At 43.5% G+C, this 27,139-nt stretch overlaps 1 protein-coding gene across 1 annotated transcript in view; it reads right to left on the bottom strand.

Annotated features, from left to right (window-relative positions):
• The window catches only part of RAD54L2 (RAD54 like 2), a 90,279-nt gene extending 67,438 nt beyond the window's left edge, over positions 1-22,841 (bottom strand). The window contains exon 1 of the mRNA XM_043441909.1: positions 22,627-22,841. The gene's annotated coding sequence lies outside the window, so the exon portion shown is untranslated. The remainder of the gene's footprint in view (positions 1-22,626) is intronic.
• Positions 22,842-27,139: the final 4,298 nt, after the last annotated feature.

Below are 27,139 nucleotides of genomic sequence, written 5' to 3'. Positions count from 1 at the left end.
GTGAAGAATGCCGGCCACCACCATCCGAGAACAATCTAGGTGACTGAGAGACAAGAATAAAAGTGGAACACCTAGAGCCAACTGCCAAATCTCAAGGACAGGGTTTCCAGGCCTGCATTTGGGAAAGAAGGTGAATAAAGTTCCAATCTTCTGGTCACTCAGTCAACAAGTGGTCATTAAATATTCTTGTGACCTATTCTCAAGTGGACATTGCCCCCACACTGCAGCCAAAATGAAAATGCCCCCGAAAGAGAAGGGGGTGATTAACAGAAAAATGACCGGATAGTGAGCTAATCCTCTCTCCTGCTCACCACAAAACACAAGAAAAAGGAGTGCAACTCATTGTTACATAACAGTGAGGCTGAACAAAAGGCCCAGCTAAGTCAATGGCTCATCTGCAGAACATTCTAAACCCAGGGTTAGAGGCTGCCACTTGGCCATGCTAACAGAGAAAAGTACTGAACACCCTACATCACAGCCATTTCCACACTCTCCTCATCATCTCTCCATTAACTAAAAATAAAAACACTGGCTTCCATAACAAACACTTCTGATAGGTGGGCCTCTTCACATTCAAAAGTCCCCGTTTAAGATAGTTCTGCTCTTAGTGAAGTCCATGTCATTATTTCTGTACCAGTGTGGATCTGACAAAGTACGCAGGCCTCTAGTTAGATTTTTGACCTGATACTAGTATTAAATTAATACAAGCTGTATTTTAGTCTTTAGAGTAAATAAAATGTTGACATTTTTAAAAATAATTATACATTTTGAACTTGGCTTCTAAAAGACGCCACTCACAAAGAAGGATGGAAAGAACCTACGCAGTTTTAAATACCATTAGTGCTGCTGTTATCTTGATCAAGAACTATGAAATGCACGCCATTTCAAATTTCAGAAAGAACACAAACCAAGACTAAGTGTGCCATTTTATAGCTTCCCTGCTGATTCTACTTTTGCAGCTAAAGCCCATAAAATTATCTGAAAAAAGAAATGATTAACTGAGAGTGAGTGCTTGACTACTGGGTATACCAGAGTCTCGAGTGCAGGACTGCACCAGAGGAAGATTTCAGGTCAACAGCCCTAGAAACCATCTGGTGGAAACCAATAAGAGTGCAACACAATGAGCAAAGTACATCTACCAAGTTGGACAAGGACATCCTGCTTGGCCCCTTGGCAGTGGGGGAGATCCTGCAATTTTCTCACTGTGAAACATCTAGAAATATGGAGAAAATTATAATCAGCATCCATTCTACATGCACAACTATTCCCACAAAACAAGTAAGAGAAACCCCCAAGAACCAACAATGAGAGGCAACCTGAAACCACAAGAAATCATGAGATCTCTCACTACAGCAGTCCTAGGTGAAGAGGAGGGTACCGATCTTGTAGGGGGGGTAGGGGGAGCAAGGAGACACAGAGATAATACCCTGGGCTCAAAGAAGCTGAAAAGAAGGGACTGAGACCTCTATACATACTCTCATGAAAGAGTGGTCTGGGGTGGGGGGCGGGGGGGGGGGGCGGAATCTAACCACCAACACAGAAGACAACACAAAATCTTGTGTCAATTTAGGCTGGAGGGAGAAAAAAAGATATCCAATGGGAGTCTGTAACTAGAAGCCTACCCTCAAACCAGTTTGAGGTTGAAATACATACATACTTACTTACTTACTTACTTACATGGTCCAAGAAATTAACCAAAACTAAAGTGGTCCCAAGCAAGGGATGCTTCTGCTTTGCCTAGAAGTAAATGGAAAACATCTCTTGGATATACCTCAACCAGGACCACCAAGATAAAGCCTTATGGAAGATGAGCTCATAATTCAAAAGTACAGAGGAGGGACTACTCACAAAAGCAAGAGTCAAGAGGGTCAGATTCCTAAAGCTCTACCTGCACTGTGAAGGGAGAACACCCATGCAGGGATTTAACAGAAGGACTAAGGCTCCCCTCTGCTCCACAGCCTGACAGACAGGGGGACCATTCCTGGGGTAGGCCAGTCACCTGCCCAGAAAACTGACAGTACTGTTGCCTCAAAGCCTCTTCTCCTCAAAAACAAAAGAAGTGGGGGCCATGGGCACTGGGTGTTAAGCAATCCTACAGACAAAAGGTCTGAACCTCAACAGAGGAGAACCTGAGCCTGAGAAGCACAACCTTTATACGTGTTCATGAAGCTCACTCCTGGCAAGTTATGTGGACTTCCCAAAGCATCTGAGACTATGCTGGACAGGAGGAAAAGTCCTCTTTTTTTTCCTCTCTGGGCACTGCCTTCAGGTGTCCCATACCCTCCATTATCATCAACAAAATGGGAAGAAATACAGCTTCCTTTGTTAGGACTTGTAAAAAGGGATCAGACACACGGCCCTCATGTTTCCTAACAGCATCCTATTATAAACATACAAATAACATGCACTACATGCTCCACAAAGCTGTGACTGCTCCCTTTTAACTCTTTTTTCCCCCTTCTTTATAACATCATATCTGGGCTAGTTTCTTCAACAGGTTATATCTGGTTTACCCAAGAAGCCATATATATCTAGCTTTACTGAACCCTAATATTATTAAATTGCCTCTTCTTTACAGGGTTAAAGGAAAGGGCGGACTGCAAGAGCATCTCTTACACTTCCGCTCTACTCCATCTATTTCTAACTCCTCACTCTGTATTTGATTAGGCATCCTAGGTAACAAATCTCACACTCTCAGTTACATCGAAAGGAGGACCCCAAATCTACCACATTCTGCTAACTGTGGCCCACAGTGGGCATCTGTCTGTGCCCTGTGTAAGGCAGACAGACAGACTGCTTCACTGCTTTGGGGAAGCTACTCCTCATTTGTGGATTTCCTGAGTTCTTACCAGGATCTGGCAGCAGTTTCAAACACTTCAGAAGGCTTGTATGTACACAACACATTAACACTGGGATAAAGATGCTATAACCAGCTCACAAACCCCAAAAAGCCCATCAGTAGGTGAATCGATTAGTCAGTTTTGCTTTTCAAAAGTTGTTTCCTCTGGGCTGCCTCTAAACAACAGGAAGCAATTGACTCTTAAGGAAGATTTGAAAATAACAAAAGCATATTTAGAGAATTACGTGAGAGGAACCTCAGTGAAGAAAAAGGGATCATCTCTGTAGAGGACAAGCTGATATTCTACCAAGCCGAGTAACTAATCCTCCCACACCTGGGCCTTTGCCAGTATCAGGGAAAGTCAGTAGTTTCTTTATCAGCAGACTTAACAATCAGTTAAAATTCACTAAGGATACTGCTGAATGCTTATGCATAGAAAAGAGCTTAAAAGCAATAAAGTCTTCTCAGCAAAATGATGAAGCAAAAACTATGGTATTCTACATTCAAACTGCTGACTATTGATTTCTGATAAACACAAGGGGGTAGGGGGTGGAGATATGCAAAAACCATGACTTAGAAACCAAGACGTTCTTTTACTAAGATGCACATTCTCTGTACCCTGACATAAAGAGGCTCTGAAATCTAGAATCAGGCTGTTCTATAAAGCTTCAGAGAAAGAAGAGAAGTGATGATGACTGAGAACCAATAGTTGCAAAGTGCATACACCATATGAAATCAAGTCCATTATCTAAAGATTCAGCCTCCTAGTCAGGGTACTAGTTAACAAACAGTGAATAGCAATGGAGGTCCAATTTAAAAAGGAGAGAAAAGATGGTTCCACAAAGATAGTTCTAATACATCCAAATGTCAAAATTCAGAAAAACCTTTTAGGCTCTGTTTTGTTTTGTTTTTTAGCCTCTGTTTTTAATAATAAGTTACATTCCTCATGTCAGAAATTGACCCTTAACTAAGTTATTAAAGTTGACAAAACAGCTCAACAAGAAGCTTTGGTGGCCTCTGAACATCTTTTTCTGGACAGCGATACTTTCCAAAATTCTACTCAGCTCAACCAAAACATATTAAACAACTATCATCTACTGGGGACACAAAGATAAGGAGTAAACACAGGTCAGGACAGATCAAGCATTAAGAGGAATGAGGCCCAAAGTGAGTTCTGAAGAAAGATTTGGACAGAGTTAGGTAATGTGGGGCAGGTAGGGCTTTCCAGGTGGCATTAGTGGTAAAGAACCACCTGCCAACCATGTGGATTCAATCCCTAGGTCAGGAAGATCCCTTGGAGGAAGGCATGGCAACCCACTCCAGCATTCTTGCCTGAAGAATCCCATGGACAGAGGAGCCTGGTGGGCTACGGTCCATAGGGTTGCAAAGAAGCAGACATGGCTGAAGCATACACAGAGTGGGGCGTGGAGGGGCGTGGAGGGGCGTGGAGGCTGGAGATAAATAGAGAAGAGCAGGGAAGAGTTCAAAGACAGGGAACTGTATGAACAATAAGTGAGAGACAAAAGCAGATGTGAAATCAAACAAATCCAAGAAGACTGCATTACTGGAGCATAAAGCAGGAAGTATGGGGGAAGAGTAAAAACTCAACTCGGAAAAGCAACAGGATCAAGATCACTGAAGACCCTGACTATGTTGAGACTGGGTATTATCCCACAAGAAGACCAAAATAAGATGACCAGCTCTGTGTACTATAAACATCACTCTGCACCATAGAATATAAAAGCATAGGTTAAAAAAAAAAAAAAAAAAGTCATAGGAATATGCAGTTTCAAATTGAAATCCCACTCATTTTTCAGTGTGACCCTAGGCAAGTCATCTCTCGGGGCCATAGATTCCAAACTAAAATGGAGGCACTGCCTACCTTCAAGGATTATTAAAAGAAAAAGGTGGTGAAAGAATATAAATGTAAAGTATACTGTGAAGTTACACAGTTCAGTTTTTAGTACAGTGTAAGCACTCAAAACATGGCCTGGAAGAAATATTTGCTAGAAGAAATGGAATATGAAGAGATGGGAAATAGCCAGTTAAAAAAAAACAAACAAACAAAAAACAAAGACCAGATTTGAGAACTCTCAGGAGGTAAAGGGCCAGTAGGGTCGTGTTCTTCAAGCCCCAATGAAAGAGTAAAAGACATGTGAGACTTCTCTTCCAGGTTTCCCTAACAGGGCCTAAGGTGCTGCCGTCGCCTCCCCCTCGGACACCAGCCTGACTGGAGACCAGATGCTACAACACAGCCTCGCTTTTACTGTCCGCACTGCTATCAAGGAGAGGGAACTCTTAGACGTCAGACAGACTGGAGCGAATTATTTACTTTTCCCTCATTTGGGGTAATGACACCTACACTTCAAGTGCTGGAAGCATTCATGCAACATGCAACCCAGCAACATGACAAGGACTCAGTAACTCAACACAAATCCTATGCAGATGTGCAGCTTCTTTTCCAGTGTTGCTCATGAAAACACTACAGCCTTCTCTCAGCTCCAGCCCACCTGGAAGCCTTGGTAGCTGAGACTGTACAGTACACATCAGTGTGCTGGTTCTCATACAGGCAACCAATGGTCCATTTGGGGACAGCCTATTTTTATTTTCCAAAATGTGTGCAACATCTTCCACCATAAAATGTGCTGTCTGGTCTCCAAACAAATAAAACTGGTTTCAGAGAGCTCAACTCTGGAAACAGCAGCTGGGATGCTGTAGTTTTACCTGAAAGTTAAGTAAAAAAAACTTGGCCCCAAGCCCAGAAAACAGGCATTCCTCCTAGACAAAACTGGATAAACCAAGTCCACAAACAATGAGTGGATACAATAGTAGGGAAGGAAAGACATGGAGACAGCCAGAATAAACCACAGCAAAAGGCCAACTCATAGCTCAAGAAGGGAACCAAGGAAGACTCTAGAATGTACCAGTTCTGGAGCAGGCAGGTGAGGCAAAACTTACCAAGACACCAAAGTGACTAAATGAAAAGTTATCTGAAACACAGATTTTCTCCCTGTTATGCCAAAGATAAGCTTTACGTTAGCAGGACAAACTAAATAATCTGTTCACATTTAAGATTCAAGATCCCTTATGAGAGGTTAGGCAGCTGGAGAGACACAAACTGGGGAAGGAAGACTATCATTGGAAACAAAATTCAAACACATTAAATACAAAAGAGTAAGTTTCTACTTCAACAGGCTAATTTACTGATGCTCCAACTGTTTTACAGATTTGGTTTCTTATAAGAACTGTATTGATTGTACATGTCACAAGGTATTACTTGCTACTTTCACTTATGGAATATGAAGAGAAGAGAATCTTCAAAGGAGAAAAACTTGCCAAAATGCCCTTGACACGGAATTGTTCATTAAGATGCTGCCACAGCACATGGTTTTGATAACAATAACAAAAAACGCCACAGGCCTTCCTCTAAACATTCAAAAAAAAAAATAGTTTATAAACAATCTGAAACATCTACTGCAGTCATTAGAAGAAGGGCAAGTCTAACAGGGGCAGCTGACAGATGAGATCAGGTCACAAGTCTCTGACAGAGGAATCTGCACTGAGAGCGCGGGTCAATTGGCGAATTCTAGCTTGCCCTCACCAGAGCTTGCAAGACAGTCCTGGTGAAGCTCATAAGCAAACCTATCAATACATCAATACGTGGCTCTGCCCAAGATCTTCCGACCTAGCAGAGGAAAAGTCTTTCTGAGAACATACAATAGATACAGCACAGCAAATTTCAGAGGCAGATTTTCTAGACCATCTAAACAATATAATGTTGTATAAAAAGTGGGAAAAAATTAATAAACGCTTAGATCCCAGTTTTAAAAACAGAATTACACATTTGCAAGTATATATATGCATAGAAAAAAAAAAGACAAGAAGGAAAAGCACCAAAAGGTTATTAAACATTTTTATCTCTGGGTGACAGTTTTACCAAAAAGCTATTATTTTCTTCTTTATTCTTTTGTTTTACAATAAATAGATATATGACTTTATAACTGTAAGACCAGCATCTTTGTACATGTATTCTCTCTCTACAAAGTCTTCAGTGAATAAGTCGTTTGGCCTCACCCTCATCCTGAGCAGCACTGTATTTTCAGGCTGTGACTGCTCCTATCGGTAGCCACATCCAGTGACCAACAGGGCAAGCCCTCACACTGCCAACCACAGTTCACCAGCTATCTACTACAGAGATCCCATCTTCGCTAGGGTTCACATGAGGGCCTAAAGCAGCATGTGAAAAAGATCATCCATAGTTAGAATCATCCTTGAAAGGCCTTTTCGATTGTCCACAAAAATACCATATGAATAGTCTTCTGTATGTATTTCCAGAGAAAGTGAAAGTGTTAGTTGCTTAGTCGTGTCTGACTCTTTGCAACCCCATGGACTGTAGCTCACCAGGCTCCTCTGTCCATGGAATTCTCCAGGCAAGAATACTGAAGAGGGTAGCCATTCCCTTCTCCAGGGGATATTCTTCACCCAGGGATCAAACCTGGGTCCTCCTCCACTGCAGGCAGATTCTATACCATATGGCCACCAGGGAAGTCTATTTCTATAGATGTATACACCAAAAATATTTCCAAAAAAGTATAATATTCAGAAATTAACCCTTCATGTATTTTGCTGCCTGAACCAGTTCACCAATTCTGCATCGGTGCTCAATTCTTCCTCCCTGCCGCCCTACTACTGAATACTTCGAACTCAGCAATACACCACCTCAACAGTGATCAAGAATTCTTTACATTTATAGGTTTTGTCAATCATTTTAACTGTAACAACACTGACTGCATCCACTGCCTTTGGGTACTCACTCACTGAGTAAAATGGTGAGTATAAATTATCCCATTATTTAAACCATTATTCGTTACTTTCTCTTTGTTTTCCTTTTGTAAAGTGTATGGCTGAATTTAAGCAAGGTAAAACGTTAGACATAATTTCATTACATTAATTAGAGCACCTCTGTACTGGGAGTGCAAAAAGGGAATCCTAAGTGTTGTTGGCTTAGCAGTAGCAGCAAGTGTTGTTGGGCTTAGTGTCAGCCTACTTAATTAAGGTAAGACAGGGAGGGGTACATTTTTAAGAGCCTGATGAACGACAGCGATCCCAAATATACCAGAGTTCAGAGAAGAAAGCAACACACTGAGGTTCAGATGCTGTTAGAAGGCTTCCTGGAGGAAGCAGACCTTGAGACAACCCCAGAAGCAAGGCTGACTTAGGTAAGTGAGGAGGGGAGAAGACACTCCATACAGGAATCATGACTTGGATCTGAGAAGTGCTGAAAAGGCAGAAAATGTTTCTAAGTTTTCTGGAAAAGGAGATAAAATGACTCATCATTAAGCATCTACTACTGGCCAGTTCTGGCAGGTACTGAAGCTCCAGAGATGAGAGAACCTGGTCACAGAGTGATGACTGGAGCCCTCAGGAATCGTCCAGTCAGTTGACACAGACATGTAACACTCACCATGAGCGTGAAAGAAAGTGAAAGTGCTACTCAGTTGTGTCCGACTCTTTGCAACCCCACGGACTGCAGCCCACCAGGCTCCTCTGTCCATGGGATTCTCCAGGCAAGAATATTAGAGTGGCTTGTCGTTGCCTTCTCCAGGGGATCTTCCTGGCCCAGGGATTGAACCCAGGTCTCCTGCACTGCAGGTGGATTCTTTACTGCCCGAGCCACTAGGGAAGCCAAAGTACAATGTATGACCAAAGCTTTTCTTCCAACAACTGATGACTAGATAGATAAAATGCATACAGCATATCCATAGAGTGGAATATTATCAAGCAATAAAAGGGAATGAAGTACTAACATGGGCAAACTTTGAAAACACTCTGCTAAGTGAAACAAACCAGTCACAGAAGGCCATATATTGTATGAGCCCATGTATCTGAAATGCCTAGAATAGGCAAAACCACTGAAACAGAAAATAGATTAGCTGTTACCAGGGGATAGGGAGAGGGAGAAGAGGGAGTGACTGCTGAATGAGTACAAGTTTCTTTCTGTAGAAAAGAAATGTTCTGGAATTATATAGTAGTGATAGGTGCATAATCCTGTGATGTAAAAAAAAATCACTGAATTAAACACTTAAAAATGGTGGAAATTTACAATATGTGAATTATATTAAGGAAGAAGGAAGGAAAGGAGGGAGCAAGGGGGGGAGGAGGAAGGGAGGAAGGAAGGAGGGGGAGAGGAGGCAGGAAGGAAGGAGGGAAGGAGGGAGGAAAAGGCTCTATAGGGGAGAGAAGGAAATGATTTTGCTGAGAAAGGGTGGTGAAGACTTCCCAGAGGAGGCAACAGATCTGAACATCAAAGGACAAACAGAGCTTTCCTTAAGAAGACTGATGAAGTCGTTCAGAGAGGGGGAACGACACATGCAGGAGTACAGTTCTGCAGGACTAGCAGTTGGAGAGCTCATAAGGAAATTGCAAGAGATGAGAAGTAGGCCAGATCTTGATCCAGCAGTGTCCTGAGGACCTTGTTTAGAGTCTGAACCTTGTCCTATATAAGGATTGGCAAATATGTGGCACTTGGCACCACTTTGCTGTCTGCACCTCTGGCAGACATAACTATTATGCCATTGAGCCCTTCTCTGTTGAGCTCAGAAGTGGACTCAGTATCTACCTCCATGCAATTCTCCCTACAGTGTGGGAGACTCGTGTGCCCCCAGTGGGAGCCCCATTAAAGGAACTCAAGCAGGGAAGTGTCATTTGAATTCCCAATTTAAAAAGAACACTGGTAGCTATGTGGAGGCAAGGAGATTAAGTAGGAAACGGTTACAACAATCTGGACAAAAGGTGATGAGACCCTGAACTAAGGTAGTGGCAAAATGAAAGGAGAAGAGAGGGAATATTAGAGACTAAGGAGGCAAAACCAGTAAGACCGCAGTAGCCAAGTGGAGCCCCGTGAGGGCGGCCTTGCTCACCACTATCTCCTAGCATTCATCACGGTACTTGATAGACACGGGAAGGACTCCACAGATTGCGATCAAATGATTGGTTTTTTCTACATTCTCTCACTGAATCTTCACAATGACACCATGAAAAAAGCAATGTTATTCCCACTTTCCAGATAAGGAATCTAAGTTTTACAGAGGTTAAGTGACCTGCCCCAAATATACCCAGCTGGAGAGCAGTTGTTGTTGTTGAGTCGTTGAGTCATGTCAGCTCTTTGTGACCTCATGGACTGCAGCACGCAGGTTCTTCTGTCAGCCACCATCTCCCAGAATTTGCTCAAATTCATGTCCACTGAGTCTGTGATACTATCGAGAGAGTGGGAGAGTGCAGTTCCAACCTAGACTTCTAACTCCAAGCTCTGGTCCTTGATCCAGGGTTCCAGCTCAAACGATGGAGCAGCTATCAGTGTTAATGGTGAAATGTCAGAAACAGCCGGAAAATGGGCTGGGGTCACAGATACAGATTTGGGTGTTCCTGTCACATTCAGGTAGCTGAGGCCTCAAATTTGGATGATACTCAGGGAGTGTATGACGTGGGAGAAAGCAAGTCAAGGATAGGTCAAACCATGAGGGAGTGTTGAAAAGGAGTCTGCACAGTGAGTCAGAGAGACAGGGAAAGAACCAGTCCAGGAGGATGCTATCAGGAAAGACATCAGCAAGGTGGGCATGGTCAAGATTAAAATCTACAGAATGTCAGATCCATTAGATGGAGGGGGAACCACAGAGAAACACAAGATGTAGGGGAAGCATTCCAAAAAGGGGTTGAAGGCTGCCTGGTTTTTTCTAAAACCACAAGGGCAACAGAATCTGGGGAGTTTGTTAAAAATACACAGACCCCCAACAGCAGTGATCTTGTGAGAGTGACAATCTCATTGAGCCTCTGTTTTCTCATCTGTAAACTGCAAACAACAGTACTGGCTTCATAGTATTACAGTGAGGACTTTATATGCTTGAAAAGAGGTCCCACAGTTGACTGTGACACAGCTTGAAAACTGGCTTTTAGGAACCCTCCTCTACAGGAAAAACAGATTTTTACCTGGAGAGAGATGGGTGACAGGCAATCCTTTCAGAAGGACTATACAAAAATGAGAGAAGGAAGGAAGGAAGGTCAGTCATTATAATCCAGGACTGGACCTGGAGGGCCTGGGTGAAGAAGAAAGAAGCCAGAAAGGATGAAACAGAGATAAGGCATTACTAGGGAGAACTCACAGGAAGGAAAGGGAAAAATTACGTGTGACTCTGAGGCTTGAAGTCTGGCATACTCTTCACCAAAATCAGAAAGAACAATAGAGGGATAGCTGGTTTGGGTGGCTGGGAAGAAATGAACAAAAAAACCATGCAAGACATTTGATAAGTGCTAGAAAATAAACATAAAACATGTAAGGGCCAACTGGCAGTAAACGCGCTTCGGACAAAAGAACAGTACACCAGTTCAGAATACATCACATCTCCGGGATGAGATGGCTTGGGTCAGAGTCCCAGCACTGCCACTTTCTATCTAAGGGATGCTAAAGAAGCTACTTAATTTCTCTAGATCTAGGTGCCTTTATCTATGAAATGAGAAGAATAACAGTACATGTATAAGAATTTTTTAAAGTGAAAAAACACATTAACAAGCACACTGCCCAGCATATGGTACATTAGCTTCCAATCAAGGCTGATGACTACCTTTAGCTACTCCATGAGAGCATGCAGTATGCGGGCTTCCGCAGTGGCTCCAGCGGGAAAGAATCCATCTGCCAAGCAGGGGATGCGGGTTTGATCCCTGGGTCAGGAAGACCCCCTGAGAAGGAAAGAGCAACCGACTCCCCCATGGGAAATCCCATGGACAGAGGACACCAGTGGCCACAGAGTCGCAAAGAGTCGGACACAATTCAGCAACTAAAGACAATGACAACAACAATGTAGTATGACCAGCTGTACTTTGGAGAAGCTAAACTGTATTGCCCAGAAGTTGGAGAATCTTTCCAACTCTGAGACAGGACAGGAAAACAGAGGATTCTTTGACTTTCAAGACTGGAATTAACTGCAATAACTACTAGTACAAAGAATCGTGCCAAGACACTGTAGGATGCAAAATTACAGTGTGTAAATGTGGTGCCTATACTCAAGGAGATTACACAAGAAAGCAAGAAAAACTTGTACACACGAATACCTGAAGCACCCAGCACAGTGTGAAATGCCACTGAGACGCTGTCAGTCATGGGAGCCGAAAGAGGGAGAACTCACCTCCAGTGCAGGTGAAGCTGGTACCTGAACTTAGTAGAAAGATGGTCAGAAATTTAACTGGCCACAACATAGGTAGAGGAAACAACTTGAATAGGACAGCCAAAGGAAACAATGTGAATACAGATACAAAGCTGAAAAGGGCTCAAGGTATGTTCCAGGAAGAGGCAGAAGTCAGGATTAACTGAAGAACTAGCCACAAGATAACTGGCCCCATGTTGAGGACAAATGCAAGGGAAAAGTCATAGGATAAAGCATGGATTTTCTGAGAAAGGCCAGGCGGAAAAAGCCAGAAACTTGTTTGGGGAGCAGAATGATGCATATGGTCCCACATATGCTGAGCAAGACATTTCTGAAAGCACCTTCTCACAGCTGATGATAAAGTTGCACAGGACTTCAGACTCTAACCCAGCCCTACCATCCTGACTGAGGACACCAAGATCAAGAGAGGCGACTAAACTGCCCAAGCCGTGGGGCGAGCGGCAACACTGAGGGCAGCTCTGGCGGGCAGACTCCGTCCAGGGCACTGAACACTCACCCACGCGACCGGAAAGACATGTCCAAAAGCCAGGAGGAAATGTGGGTTTGTTGTTTGGTAAAGAAACCAGGGTTACACAACTGAGTCACCTGGACAGCCTGAAGTTGTGGGAGTGAAAGAGATATCTGAGGGTCAGACCACAGAGGGAATAGAAGAGGAAAACCAACAAACCTGGGTTAGGATGAAAATAAAAACAAACACAAACAAATGGGACCTAATTGAACTTAAAAGCTTTTGCACAGCAAAGAAAACATAAACAAGACAGAAAAACAGCCCTGAGAATGGCAGAAAATATTTGCATATGAAGCAACTGACAAGGGATTAATCTCCAAAATACATAAACAGCTCACACAGCTTAATTTAAAAAAAACAAACCACCCAATCAAAAAATGGGCAGAAGACCTAAACAGTCATTTCTCCAAAGACATAGAGATGGCCAATAAACACAAGAAAACACGCTCAATATCACTAATTATTAGAGAAACGCAAACTGGAACTACAATGAGGTATCACCTCACAGCAATCAAAATGGCCATCATCAAAAAATCTACAAGCAATAAATGCTGGAGAGGAGGTGGAGAAAAGAGAAACCTTCTGCACTGTTGGTGGGAAGGTAAACTGATACAGCCATTGTGGAGAACAGTATAGAGGTTCCTTAAAAAGCTGAAAATAGAACTACCATATGACCCAGCAATTCCACTACCGGGCACATATCTGGAGAAAACTATAATTCAAAAAAGATACATGCACCCCAATGTTCCCTACAGTACTATTTACAGTAGCCCGGTCACAGAAGCAACCTAAGTGTCCATCAGCAGAGGAATGGATAAAGATGTGGTATATATATACACACACACATGGGATTATTATTCAGCCATAAAAAGGAACAAATTTGTGCCATCTGTAGAGATGTGGGCGGATGGACCTAGAGACTGTCACACAGAATGACATAATCAAAGAGAGAAAAATATCATATAATATTGATTGTATGTGGAGTCTAGAAAAGTGATACATATGAAACTTATCTCCAAAGCCAAAACAGAGACACAAATGTAGAGAAGGCACATACAGCTACAAGCAGGGAGGGGGTGATGGGATGAACTGGGAGATGGGATAGAAATACATACACTACTGTGTATAACATAGCTACTAACGAGAGCCTACTGCCCTGCACAGGGAACGCTACTCAGGGCTCTCTGGTGACCTAAATGGGAAGGAAATTCAGAAAGAGAGAAACATTTATGGATGGCTGATTCACTTTGCAGTACAGCAGAAACTAATACAATATTGTAAAGCAACTATACTCCAATAAAAACTTGAAAAAACAAATTGTCCAAGTTAAATAGTCAGTATCAGAACTAGGATTAAATATCAAGTCCTCATTATTAAGGATAGAAAATGGCAAGGTGGACTTCCCTGGTTGTCCTGTGGCTAAGAATCTGCGTGCCAATGCAGAGACACAGGTTTGATTCCTGGTCTGGGAAGGCCCCACATGTTTCAGAGCAACTAAGCCCAGGCACCACAACTACTGAAGCCTGGGCACCTAGAGCCCGGGTTCTGCAAGAAGACAAGCCACCTCAGTAAGTCTGTGCACTGCAGAGAAGAGCAGCCCCCGCTTTGCCACAACCAGAGAAAGGCCACATGCAGTAAAGTCCACATGAAGACCCAGCACAGCTGAAAAGAAAAGTAAGAAATAATTTAAAAAAAAAAAAAAAAGAAAATGGCAAGGTGATGATGTTTAAGAAATAAAATGTTCTCAACAGAGATATGCATTCATGTCATGACAAAGCCTGAGATTAGCTTTGAAATATGCCAACATCAGGGGGAAAAAAAAAGAAGTGGGAAAGACAATTGAAAGAAAAAATTGGGGAAATATTAATCATGACTGAAAATGAGTGACGGCTACATGGAATTCGTTATACTAGACTCCCTGCTGCTGTGTATGTTTCAAATTTTCCATAATAAAAAGTTCACTTACACACAGCTTCCCTCCCTGCAAAGGGAAATCAGTCAAAATAAAGAACAACAAACATCAAGAAAAAAAATCTTTGTCTGGGTAACAAGGAATTCACTCAGAGTTGGTATTCAGGAGAAAAACAGGACCAGAAGCCAGATCGCAAAGGATTAAGAGGTTTAGCTAAAGTAAGAAGTGAGGAAATGGCTATAAAACTGCATCTTAAACAGATCGCCAATCCAGGTTGGATGCATGAGACAAGTGCTCAGGGCTGGTGCACTGGGATGACCCAGAGGGATGGGATGGGGAGGGAGGTGGGAGGCGGGTTCAGGATGGGGAACACACATAAATCCATGGCTGATTCATGTCAATGTATGGCAAAAACCACTACAATATTGTAAAGTAATTAGCCTCCAACTAATAAAAATAAATGAAAAAACAAAAAAACAAAAAACTGCATCTTAGATAGAATGCCCAAGGATAAGGAGAGGGCTAGGATAGCATGAAAGGCCAAACTACTTTGGTTCTACCTTGTAGTAGGTAAAAACAAACAGGGGAAAGAGGGAGGACAGGAAGATGCTAGAAAGAAGACAAGTGAGCAATTAATTAATTAACCAATCAATCTATATATGAAACAAAAACATGAAAAGATGCTCATCCTCCTTCAATAAGGAAATATAAATAAAAGTGCGTTATCTAGGATTCAACTGTCAAAGATTAAGATTGTTTATAATGCTCCCTGTTAGAGGAGAAAGATAAACTGATATAATCTTTCAAAAGTTATGTGATAATATCTAGTAAAATCATAAACAATCATTAAGTTTTGACTTGTTAGGAATTTTTCCAGTTGCAGGAATTTATCCCAAGAAGTACACAGAGCACAGAAAAATGTACACAGTGCACACGAAGAGGTATAGGAAGATGTACTTCAAGGATGTTACTTCAAAGAGGAGGAAACAAATGGCTATCACCAGGGGACTAGGAAAACTGATAAAAATATATAATACTATAAACTATTAAAAGATACAACAGATATGTGTCAGACACAAAGGAAAATGCACAAGAAAAAATGCATTAAATGAATAAGCAAACTATAAAAAAGTAGGTATATTGTGATTCCATTTCCGTAAAAAAGGAATTATTTTATGTCACACATTTACAGAAGCACAAATATGTCCGTATCAGCATATGGTGGTGGTGGTTTTGTTGCTCAGTCGTGTCCGACTCTTGCAACCCCATGGACTGTAGCCTGCCAGGCTCCTCTGTCCATGGGATTCTCCAGGCAAGAATACTGGAATGGGCTGCCATTTCCTTCTCCAGGGGATCTTCCTGGAGATATCAGCATATACACAGTGGAAAAAAGTGTGGATAAATAGAAACCAAATTCATGAGAGTACTTAACACTGAGATACGGGATTAAGGGTTCCTTTCCTTATTTAAAAATACCTAAATTTTAACTGTACCCATATATTTACCTGCATAATCAGGGAAAAAGTTAAGGATTTGAAAGGAAGGGGGGGGTGGGCAGGGAATCAGAGCGCCGTAAGGTGAGGTCACAGGTCAAGGAGGGAGACGAGAGCAGGTCTAGGGCCTGAGGGAACGAGCCTCGGGACCTGTGCAGGCTGCCGCGGTGGGAACCGGACCTGTGAACGCAGAGGACAGCACCTGCAGGGGCAGAGACAGCGCAAGTCAGTGAGGCAGCGGGAGCTGCTGACAAGCAATGCAGCCCAGAAACGCTGGGCAGCCGAGGGGCCGCCAAAGAAGCCCGGGGAGAGAATTCAGGGCTGGCAACTGGCAGAGCAGGCGGAGTGCAAAGGTTCAGGCATGTTCTCAGATCTGGGCAGGGCAGCACGGAAACTGTGGACCACGGCAAGCCAGCATCCACAGTAAGGTGGGAGGCGGGTGAAACAGCAGAGAGGAGAAAGCCGGAGAGACGGGGGAGGGGAGCAGAGACGGTGGGATGGGAGGGCACTAAGCTCAATCCGGAATTACACCTAAAGGACTCTTCTCCAAACTTTCATTCTTCTTCCAGTTTCTACACATCCTCCCGTTAGCAGGAAGATCCCGATTTGATTCACTGGGTCTTAAGTGCAAAACCATCTCCGCCTGGTTCTGGGTGTTTCTCATAACCCCTAAAGGATCTGTGAGGAAGGCAGGAGCTCCTTCTGGGCTCCCCCTCTCCCCCAGCACCCAGCTCTTCCAGAGTCACTAGGCTGCCGTTAACAGAGCAGAGGCTCCACGCCCTGGGTGGACTGTGTATCCTCTACTGGCCAGAAGCCTGGAGTAAGGGGGGACTGTCAACCCTAACTGAAGCCCTAACAGTATCCCCTGAGCATGATAAGAAGGGCCCTAAGCTTAGAAAACCTGGCATGAAGCTCCAGCTTTTCTTCTTACTGGCTTTGTGCACTAGAAAGCAAGCCACTTCACCTGTGTTTTATAAATTACAACACCATACATACACAAGCTGCTGCTGCTGCTGCTGCTAAGTCGCTTCAGTCGTGGCCGACTCTGTGCGACCCCATAGACGGCAGCCCACCAGGCTCCACCATCCCTGGGATTCTCCAGGCAAGAACACTGGAGTGGGTTGCCACTTCCCTCTCCAATGCATGAAAGTGAAAAGTGAAAGTGAAGTCGCTCAGTCGTGTCCAACTTGTACTGACCCCATGGACTGCAGTCTACCAGGCTCCTCCGTCCATGGGATTTTCCAGGCAAGAGTACTGGAGTGGGGTGCCATTGCCTTCTCCGACATACACAAGCTATATATTTATCATAGTAAAGGAAACATTTTTCAATTCTACCTATTTACCACTTTCATCAATGGTGCTATAAAACCATAAAAGGGTGCGAGTACCTTCAATGTGCCTATTTGGATGAAACTGTTCATAGTTTTATTGCTTTTCACCCATAACAATTTTCTTCTCAAGATTTCAACACTGCTCACAAATTTCTTCAATTTAACAGTTGCTTGCCACATTTAAAGTGCCTTATGCTTTGTCTCAGCTTTCCTTTTTATCTCATGTCAATTTTTATCTTTAATCTAACTACAGTTACTTGTCATGCTTTCCTTTTCTGTAGTCTGTTATGTCACCTACATGAAAGAATAACTGCATTACGTAGGCTTCAATAAAGTTCCTTACACCTGGCCAGTGGGATTCCTAAGTGGTCTGATCAACCATGGAAATTAAAGTAATTTAGATAGTATATTCTCAAGTTATTTTACCACTAAGAAGAGCCAAGAGGGTGACTAAATGAATTGGCACAATTCCATTACTTCCAGGTTAGTAATTCAGAACAACAGAGCTTCCTAACAAAGAACTAATATATCAGTTTCAGTGTTAGTACAGTGGGAGGCTGAACAAAAAAACTGCAACAGCTAATTTCATAATCACTGAGTTCAAATTCTTCAGTAAAATTTGGGCAAACGATGTTATATCCTGAATATGACGATACTGAGCTCAGCTGGATCTTCAAAAAGTCTGTCAGCTGACAAAAGTCACAACATCCTGCTGTTACATCCATCACTCACTCCCAGGCTGGAAATAGTTGTATGGATACATTGCAGCCCAAACTAGTCACTGCTCTTCCCACCTTAGGACAAAGTGCTCATAATAGTAAATGGCCAATGGAAGATCTGGATAAACTAAAGAACTATCACATTCTCTTCCAAAGGAAACTTTTGGCAAGACCCAAAGAGAGAAGGTGATAGCTCCCCAGCATCAAAATCATTTACGTTCAGAATAAGCAACACATTTTCAAAGCAAAATAAAGCACTGCTTTTAGCAACCTGGAAATACAAAGGCAGCAGCACTGCTTCAGCCAGGATCAGGTGCACCCATGAAACTGGAACTCTCATCACATCACCAGCTTCACAAGGAATAATTTCATGACACTTCACATGCAGAGGTCATTCATTTGTTCACTGAACATTTACTGAGTAGCTACTTCCGTAACAGGAATGGTTAGGTACTGGGATGTAAAGTCAAACAAAACCAGGTCCTGCCCTCCAGTAGTAGGCACAGAAAATACACAAAAATACCCAAAGTTAACAGTACACCAGTTATGAAAGAAGCTTTCACAGATTGTAATGGCCATACAAAGGAAAAGCATCCACCTTAATCTGGAAAGAATCAAGGAAGGGCTTTAAGTGATGGTGGGGCCTGCATTCCTAGTAAATTTAAGCCTAAGGGTCAAACAAGCACTAGAATGGGAGGGAAAATTAGTAAGAGGAATAGCCTGAGAATCCTGGGACCTTCAAGGAGCTCTCTATGACCGGAACCTATAGTGACAGAGGAATTGTGGAAGAAGACGGACTGCAGAGTAAGACACCAAAGAGGCCAGGGCACCAAGGTCCTTGCGAGATGCTGAAGTAGAGACATACCAGGATCTACATATTCGTGTATTCAAGGCCAGAGGCATATTATTTACTTTTAACTGGAGTTAAAGACTCTGAATGGAGGGGGATTTGATGAAGAAAGACTGGAAGAGATTTAGGGCCAGTTATTTTGAATCATTTCTGTCTGGCTCATTCTTATTTTTCTCTCAACTTTTTTTTTTTTCTCCTCTCACAGGGAAAAAATAAAACTGGACAATTCTATAACAAAGCCTGTGAACCTTCTGTTCATCAAAAACATTTCTGAACAGAGTGCTAGATTCTATCAAACTAGCCCAAATTGGACAAATTTCTCCAGCATCCAGACCCTTCCAGGCAAAAAGACCAAAGTCAGGTATCTGATGCCAACAGAAGAAAGCTAGAGAAATACCTCGATCAGGGGCCACACAGAACATGTTGCTACTTAGCATATCCCAGCACTCTGTCACTGGGAATGCCCACAGTTCCCAAAACAAGGACATGCCAAACAGTTACCTCCAGGCTTCTCCATACAAACTGCCAGGAAAAAAACCTACCAGTGCCAGGAATGACCTTGGACTTTATAGTGTGGACTCAACAATTCTCTCACCTGATCAGGGTGCCAACAGGTGTAGACAGAAGATTGCCTTCCTCACTACACAAGGAAACTGAACCTCGCAACCACGTATAGCGCCCAGCCACTCTCCCAGGACTAATACTACTGAGAAGAGTATCCCGTACATGGGGACAGATACTAACTACTGCCCACAGCAAACACTGCCCACCCATGAAGCACTAGGCCCTCATCTCCAGTCCTCATTAAAGCCTGGAAAGGTTATTTTATTTTATTCAGCCCCATTTCACAGACTGAAAAAAAATTAAAAAACAAGGCACAAAGAGGTTAAAGCTTACCCAGGTTAAAAAGCAAGCAAGGGGTACAGATGGAATGACTCCAAAGACCATGCTCTTTCCATCGTCCTAGACACCTCAGAATTTTTCCAAAGAAATCAAACGCTCTAAGTCTTCTTTCCAAGAGTCTCTGAGGTGATCCATCTGACTAAGAGGTAGTCAAAAACATTTTTCAGCAGTTTACCTCCAAAGCAACAAATAAAACAGTTCTTATTTGATTTGATCAAGTGACTATTCCAGATGGAAAGTGAGACATATTTCAAAGAATTTATTATCCACATGCCTTGATTTTAAATCTCTTCTTTTATTTTTGGCCAAAATACGTATGCAGCAAGACAGAGAGGAGAGCAAAGGACAGACTTTCATTTAACTAGATCAGAATGGAGATTAACAATTACAGCAAAAAAGCTTTCAAACATAATTTATGAAGTAAAAATTAAGAGGCAAGGAATAGCAAATAAGCTGAGCCTTACCTCAATTTTATTCCTCCTGTTTTAGGAGACAGCACTCCCACCATCAGCAGGCACTCCCAGTCTATATATACAGTGAACCAGACAAAGGCAATAAGCAACACCTTCACACTCTCAAAACCACAGTGGGAAGGAAAGTGTGATGGCTTCCTAAGGAACCTAGGCACACATACAGTATTTGTAAATCACAGCCCATCAAGATACACACAGCAACAAAATGTTTACCTGGTGGTTTGTCTACAGGCATATTTCAGGTTAACAGGTGTATATAAATAAAATAATCCTAAACAATCCCATACCATTGTGAACTTCTCCCATGGAAATATATAAAGATAATCAATTGTCAGTAGTCAGAATCAATACTTCATAAAAACTGTACTCAATGCTTTTACAGATTAAAAGCTTGAATGCGTGAATCATTTCTTCCTTCACAGACCTATAACCCCTTCTAAAATATGAATTACTATTATTAAAACGAGAATAACATCACCATGGTGGAGGTGCCCAACACAGGGCCTGGCATAATTCAATAGATATTTGTTTATGGAAGAATGAGCTACTTACAAGAGAAAACTTAAAAAAGAGAAAAAGAATAGTTCAAGGGAAATACATGATTTTTTAAACATTAAGGGAAAAAAAATCCTCAGAACCACCAGCAAACTACAAATAGAATTACCTCACATCTCATATGAAAATTTATACTCTAGTATACTCCAAAGAGGCAATACAGCTCCTAACACTAAATAAACTCTGAAAGTACAATGACTCTGACACTTCTTTTTTTCCCACACGAGGTTTGATATCTCACCTACAGACAACACACCAACTTTTGAGAATATTCCATAGAGAACTCTGGTGCATGGAATAGATGCAGGCCTCAGCTACTCGGAATTTGCATATTGCCTTTCAATGAAACACTTGAGACACAGTGTACAGACCAGACAGACAACACTTCTAGTGAAGATAATGTCCTGGGAGAGTTGAAATAACAGTCACTAAGATTTAGCAGATTTAATGTAATGACTTCATGGCAGTAGGAGAAAATGAAGTTTCATGGATTTAGGGATAAAATGAACTTTCGACAAACTGTTAAGAGTTTTCACATCCCTTTCTAGAGTTGCACACGTTAAACAATGACACACAAGTCAGTGAAAAGAGGCTCTTAATTTACATTTAGAAAAAGTGGAGTGAAAATCCCTAAAATTTACATATATTATGCTGTTTGTCTATCATCATAAACAACAGCCACAGTGTTGAAAAGAAAGCATGAGTTACAATTCAAAAACAAAGAAGGAAAAAAAATGAACAGAGGAATGCTTTGGGTCCAAATACCACAAAGAAATTTTTTACTTAAAACACGGTTAATGACAGCTACCATTCTGACTCGCAGTAAAAAGGAATGGTCCACACTTCTATTCAGGAACAAACTCAATTCAGCCCCCAGACGCCCCCTTCCAGCCCCATCTACCTCACTGCCCAGCCACCAACACACTCAGTCACATCCACTAGCAAGTGGCAGGAATTCTAATAGATCTGAGTCACCCCTCCCCCGCAGAAAGAGGTCACTCTCTATCAGGAAGCCCACTCTGCAAAGGTCCCTTGTTTATCTCACAGGCTGCCACCACCACTGCCCACAAAAAGCCAATTCTCCAACCTCAGCAGCCTACCAACCCTCCTCTATACTCTCCAGTTCACAACTCCGGCTTCCCCCTAACGCCAAGGTAGCCAACACGACTCACTGTGACACTCTTGTGACAAGTTCTCTATCTGAGAATCACTCAACTTTGGGATGCTGGGCCCTGGAGAATCCATCTCTTCGCTCAACTCCCCTGTGCCCAGCTGAGCTCCTTGCCTTTCCAGGAACTAATGACCGGTTACCTCAGGGAAGCTAAATACTCAATACCCTTTTCTCCTCAGCCAGATCCCGGCCTGCCAAGTTCACGGACCAGAGCGGGTGGGGAGGAGGGCAAGGAGAGACGCATCTCGATTCGCCTTACGGACCAGGAAGGCACACTGAGGCCCCCTAGAATTCCAAATGCACCCTCCCCCCAACCCACCCGCTGTGGCCAGCCTCCAGGCCGTCTGCATCAGGCGCTAAGAGCGCACGCCACTACAGTTAAGTCTCCGTGTCCCTACGACTCCCTTTCCCGGGTACAAAAGTCCTAAATACCAAGCCAATAAGGCCTCAGGTGGAGGCCAAGACCCCCGCCAAGCCTCCAGCCACCGGAGTTTCCCAGGTGGGATCCAGCGCCCCAAGGCCTGGGCCACCAGGACCGGCTTGCTGCCCCAGGCCGCTGAGCGCCAGGGGCCCGGGCCGCCTCTCCACTCGGCCCCCATTGTTGCGGGTCCTGGCGGCCCGAGCAGGGAGTCGGGGGCCGGCAACCGCACTCACCTCCCGCGCCGCGGCTCGCGGCCGCGCCGGGCCGGGTAGGGCCGAGGGGCCGAGCGCTCCGCTGCGCCCGCCTTGGCAGTGCCTGCGGCAGTGGCAGCGGGGATGGAGGGAGGCAGCCGGCCAGGCCCGGGCGCCGCGGGCTGGCTCCGGCTAAGCGTCGGTCTTCTCCGGCGGCGGCGCTCTCAGCCTCCGCTGGCGGTCCGCGCCAGAAAGCTTCCCCCTCCCGGCCCGCGCGCCCGGCCGCCCGGACGGGAACACGCGCCGCGGACAGGAAAGTTCCGCTGAGAGCCTGTCGGAGGCCGCTGTTCCCTCGCGCCCGATGGATTGCGACTCCTTCCTCTACAGAGCCATCTGTGCTAACTTTTTCAGGAGTGAATGAAGCACGGGAATCCCAGACCGGAAACCTGAGAATGATTTTAGTGGTGGGTCCAACAGAATGAGTTTGCACCCCGCTAGCCATCAGAGAGGCACGTTGGAAAGTCAGTGATTCTAGTGAGTCTCGGTTCCTCCTCCTTTTTCGCTTGGGGATAACCTTGGAGGTTTGTTAGGACTATATGAAATGTTGCAAGTGCCTGGCGCGGAGATGTGCGACTCAACATTGGGTCTCGGTCGTTGCTGACGCTGCCAATGATGATTGTTACTACTGCTATCGCCTCCTACAGAGCTTGGGCGCAGATCTCAAGGACTCTTGAAATTGATGTGCACCATATAACTAGGTTTTTCCCCCTCCCGACCGGTTTCCTGTTGACTGAAGCTGGAAAAAAAGCGGAGACAAGAAAGGGCTTTCCTGATCACTGAACCGGAGAGGGAAGTTAAAGATTCAGGTTCTCTTCCCTCAAGTTGGGAATTATTGCCATGTGGGCTCCATTTAAGGGGAAGAGTGAATTGTGTCAGCTGCACAGCAGGCCCAGGTTCCCTTCCTTCTCCCTCTTTCAAGAAATGAATATTAAAAAAAAAAAAAAAAGAAAGAAATGAATATTGACGAAATGATGAAAAAATTCAGAAAGTGGGCTTTGCTTTCCGCATAAAATCAACACAATTAAAAAAATCCCTTCTCCTTCCCTCTTCCCTTTTCTTCTAGGCCTTCACACCTCTGTTGTTTAGTCGCTAAATCGTGTCTGACTCTTTTGTAACACCTTGGACTCTAGACTGCCAGACTCCTCTGTCCATGAGATTTCCCAGACAGGAACACTGGAGTGAGTAGCCATTTCCTCCTCCAGGGGATCTTCCTGACTCAGGGATCCAACCCCTATCTCCTGCTTGGCAGGCAGATTCTTTACAACTGAGCCACCAGGGAAGCCCTGGAAGTCCATTCACACCTCTAGAAATCAGTTAATTTTGGAGCAAATTAAGACAGTTGAGTTCAGTTCAGTCACTCAGTCGTGTCTGATTCTTTACAAGCCCATGGACTGCAACATGCCAGGCCTCCCTGTAAAAAAACAACTCCCGGAGTTTACTCAAACTCATGTCCATTGAGTCGGTGATGCCATCCAACCATTTCATCCTGTCTTCCCCTTCTCCTCCCACCTTCAATCTTTCCCAGCATCAGGGCCTTTTCAAATGTGTCAGCTCTTCGCATCAGGTGGCCAAAGTATTGGAGTTTCAGCTTCAACATCAGTCCTTCCAATGAATATTCAGGACTGATTTTCTTTAGGATTGACTGGTTGGATCTCCTTGTAAGTCCAAGGGACTCTCAAGAGTCCTCACCAACACCATAGTTCAAAAGTATCAATTCTTTGGCCCTCAACTTTCTTTATAGTCCAACTCTCACATCCATACATGACTACTGGAAAAACCATAGCCTTGACTAGACGGACCTTTGTTGGCAAAGTAACGTCTCTGCTTTTCAATATGCTGTCTAGGTTGGTCATAACTTTTCTTCCAAGGAGCAAGCGTCTTAATTTAATTTCATGGCTGCAGTTACCATCTGCGGTGATTTTGGAGCCCCAAAAAATAAAGTCTGACACCGTTCCCACTGTTTCTCCATCTATTTGCCATGAAGTGATGGGACCAGATGCCATGATCTTGGTTTTCTGAATGTTGAGCTTTAAGCCAACATTTTCACTCTCCTCTTTCACTTTCATCAAGAGGCTCTTTGGTCCTTCTTCACTTTCTGCCATAAGGGTGGTGCTACCTGCATATCTAAGGTTATTGATACTTCTTCTGGCAATCTTGATTCCAGCTTGTGCTTCCTCCAGCCCAGCATTTCTCATGATGTGCTCTGCATATAAGTTAAGTAAGCAGGGTGACAATACACAGCCTTGATGTACTCCTTTTCCTATTTGGAACCAGTCTGTTGTTCCATGTCCAGTTCTAACTGTTGCTTCCTGACCTGCACACAGATTTCTCAAGAGGCAGGTCAGGTGGTCTGGTATTCCTATCTCTTTCAGAATTTTCCACAGTTTATTGTGACCCACACAGTCAAAAGCTTTGACATAGTCAATAAAGCAGAAATAGATGTTTTTCTGGAACTCCCTTGCTTTTTCGATGATCCAGCGGATGTTGGCAATTTGATCTTGGTTCCTCTGCCTTTTCTAAATCCAGCTTGAACATCTGGAAGTTTATGGTTCATGTATTGTTGAAGCCTTGCTTGGAGAATTTTGAGCATTACTTTGCTAGTGTGTGAGATGAGTAAAATTGTGCGGTAGTCTGAGCATTCTCTGGCATTGCCTTTCTTTGGGATTGGAATGAAAACTGACCTTTTCCAGTCCTATGGCCACTGCTCTTTTCCAAATTTGCTGGCATATTGAGTGCAGCACTTTCACGGCATCATCTTTTAGGATTTGAAATAGCTCAATTGGAATTCCATCACCTCCACTAGCTTTGTTCATAGTGATGCTTCCTAAGGCTCACTTGACTTCACATTTCAGGATGGCTGGCTCTAGGTCAGTGATCACACCGTGATTATCTGGGTCATGAAGATCTTTTTTGTACAGTTCTTCTGTGTATTCTTGCCACCTCTTCTTAATATCTTCTGCTTCTGTTAGGTCCATACCATTTCTGTCCTTTATTGTGCCCATCTTTGCATGAAATGTTCCCTTGGTATCTCTAATTTTCTTGATGAGATCTCTAGTCTTTCCCATTCTATTGTTTTCCTCTATTTCTTTGCACTGATCACTGAGGAAGTCTTTCTTATCTCTCCTTGCTATTCTTTGGAACTCTGCATTCAGATGCTTATATCTTTCCCTTTCTCCTTTGCTTTTTGTATCTCTTCTTTTCACAGCTATTTGTAAGCCCTCCTCAGACAGCCATTTTGCTTTTTTGCCTTTCTTTCTCTTGGGGATGGTCTTGCTCTCTGTCTCCTGTACAATGTCACGAACCTCCAACCATAGTTCTTCAGGCACTCTGTCTATCAGATCTAGTCCCTTAAATCTATTCCTCACTTCCACTGTATAATCGTTAGGGATTTGATTTAGGTCATATCTGAATTATCTAGAAGCTTCCCTGGTGGCTCAGATGTTAAAGTGTCTGCCTGGAATGCGGGAGATCCAGGTTCGATCCCTGAGTTGGGAAGATCCCCTGGAGAAGGAAATGGCAACCCACTCCAGTACTCTTGCCCGGAGAATCCCATGGAGGGAGGAGCCTAGTAGGCTACAGTCCATGGGGTCGCAAAGAGTCGGACACGACTGAGCGACTTCACTTTCACTTTGAATGATCTAGTGGTTTTCCCTACATTCTTCAATTTAAGTCTGAATTTGGCAATAAGGAGTTCATGATCTGAGCCACAGTCAGCTCCTGGTCTTGTTTTTGCTGACTGTATAGAGCTTCTCCATCTTCGGTTGCAAAGAATATAATCAATCTGATTTCGGTGCTGACCATCTGGTGAAGTCCATGTGTAGAGTCTTCTCTTGTGTTGTTGGAAGAGGGTGTTTCCTATGACCAGTGTGTTCTCTTGGCAGAACATTATTAGCCTTTGCTTCATTCTTTACTCTAAGGCCAAATTTGCCTGTTACTCCAGGTGTTTCTTGACTTCCTACTTTTGCATTCCAGTCCCCTATGATGAAAAGGACATCTGTTGGGTGTTAGTTCTAGAAGGCCTTGTAGGTCTTCACAGAACTGTTCAACTTCAGCTTCTTCAGCATTACTGGTCGGGGCATAGACTTGGATTACTGTGACATTGAATAGTTTGCCTTGGAAATGAACAGAGATCATTCTGTTTTTTCTGAGATTGCACCCAAGTACTGCATTTTGGACTCTTGTTGACTATGATGGCTACTCCATTTCTTCTAAGGGATTCTTGCCCACAGTAGTAGATATAATGGTCATCTGAGTTAAATTCACCCATTCCAGTCCATTTTAGTTCGCTGATTCCTAAAATGTCGACGTTCATTCTTGCCATCTCCTGTTTGACCACTTCCAATTTGCCTTGATTCATGGACCTAACATTCCAGGTTCCTATGCAATATTGCTCTTTACAGCATTGGACCTTGCTTCCATCACCAGTCACATTCACAACTGGGTGTTGTTTTTGCTTTGACTCTGTCTCTTTATTCTTTCTGGAGTTATTTCTCCA

The sequence above is a fragment of the Cervus canadensis genome, chromosome 22 (assembly GCF_019320065.1).
Source record: "Cervus canadensis isolate Bull #8, Minnesota chromosome 22, ASM1932006v1, whole genome shotgun sequence".
NCBI lineage: Eukaryota > Metazoa > Chordata > Mammalia > Artiodactyla > Cervidae > Cervus > Cervus canadensis.
Note: the sequence above shows the minus strand (reverse complement) of the source record. Positions and strands in the feature narration are given on the sequence as shown.